The sequence below is a fragment of the Seriola lalandi genome, unplaced genomic scaffold (assembly GCF_002814215.2).
Source record: "Seriola lalandi dorsalis isolate HSWRI2012SDOR001 ecotype SW California unplaced genomic scaffold, Sedor1 jcf7180002054418, whole genome shotgun sequence".
In the NCBI taxonomy this organism is placed as follows: Eukaryota; Metazoa; Chordata; class Actinopteri; order Carangiformes; family Carangidae; genus Seriola; species Seriola lalandi.
The window spans coordinates 188434-189650 of NW_019524971.1; the positions used below are offsets into that span (position 1 = coordinate 188434).

General features: G+C 39.7%; 1 protein-coding gene across 5 annotated transcripts in view; it reads right to left on the minus strand.

Moving 5' to 3' along the window:
* Nucleotides 1-1217, minus strand: part of LOC111657893 (uncharacterized) — a 248117-nt gene that overhangs the window by 188076 nt on the left and 58824 nt on the right. The gene's annotated exons all lie outside the window — the stretch shown is intronic.

Here is a 1217-nt window from a genome sequence, read left to right on the forward strand (position 1 = left end):
CACGGTCCCTCAGGTAGCGCTGTGTGTATGGGAAACAGACGGCTCAGGGTTCAGTGGTGGGTTGACCCGCTTGATGCAACATGTACAGGAGCAAGAGAAGAAGAAGAAAAAAAGACATTAAAAGACGAGAAGAAGAAAAGTGAGAAGGTGAAATTTCCCCGGTCGTGCTCGTCCCCCAGCGAACGGAGTCTGAAGACGTGTGAACGTTCCTCTCCACTTTTCTTCCGCCTTGATTTCCATCATTGGTTTACTCTGCTGTTCAGTTTCCAAACCGTTTTCTGGGCTTCGCTTTCGCTTCTTTCACTTAATTTAGTTTCTGAATTTTCGACTCTGAGTTTTCTTTTCGTTTGTCGTCTGGATTGTTTATGTACGTTGCGGTTTGTAGCGTTCTCTCCACAGAAGTCTGGAACCTCGGTGAGAGACACAAACCCAAACAAAAAGATCTACTTGCTTTCCTCTTGAAAACTGAAGCTTTCGTCACTTGAATATTATTTGTTTGTCATTTACATCAACTTTACAGAAGGTCAATAACGTTTCGCTTTGGTCCTTTAAGTTATATTCCACAATATTATAATGTGAACCACAATAAACTTTAAATCCCACTGACTCCAGGCTTGTATTTGAAGCTTCTTACATTGCAACTTATTTATTCTTATGCTTTAAATTGATGCTTTTATTTATTTCAATTTATCCAGATTTTTTTATTTTTAGTAATTTCTGCAAAAGCCGAGACTTTGTCCAGTGTTATATTATATGTCTACAATATCTCTGCATGGCAACTATAATATAATAGAGTTAAGAAAAGGCGAATAAAACATAATGAAACTGAACAAAAAAAAGAAGAAGCATGGAGGATGAAACGTCAATTTGTCTCGATATTACGGCAGGAAATCACTCGACAATATGTTCAACTTGGTTCCCAGTGATTTTTGCTGTTTTGAAAATATTAAAGGGAACTCGTTTCTGGGAAATATTCTCATCCAGAAAATGAGGTATTTTACATTCATGGAGGCAACAGCAGGAATATTTTAGAGTAAGAAGAACAGAAGAGAAAATATAAGAATGTGTCACACTGTCTCCTTGTCTCCTCTACTCTAGTCTCCTTCCCTCTACTGTTCCTCCTTCCTTCTACCTTCTCTCCTCTCCTGTACCAGCCTGTCCTCTTCTTCACCTTCCTCTCCTCGTCTTTCTGCTGAGTGGGAAGCTCCAGCCCCCCC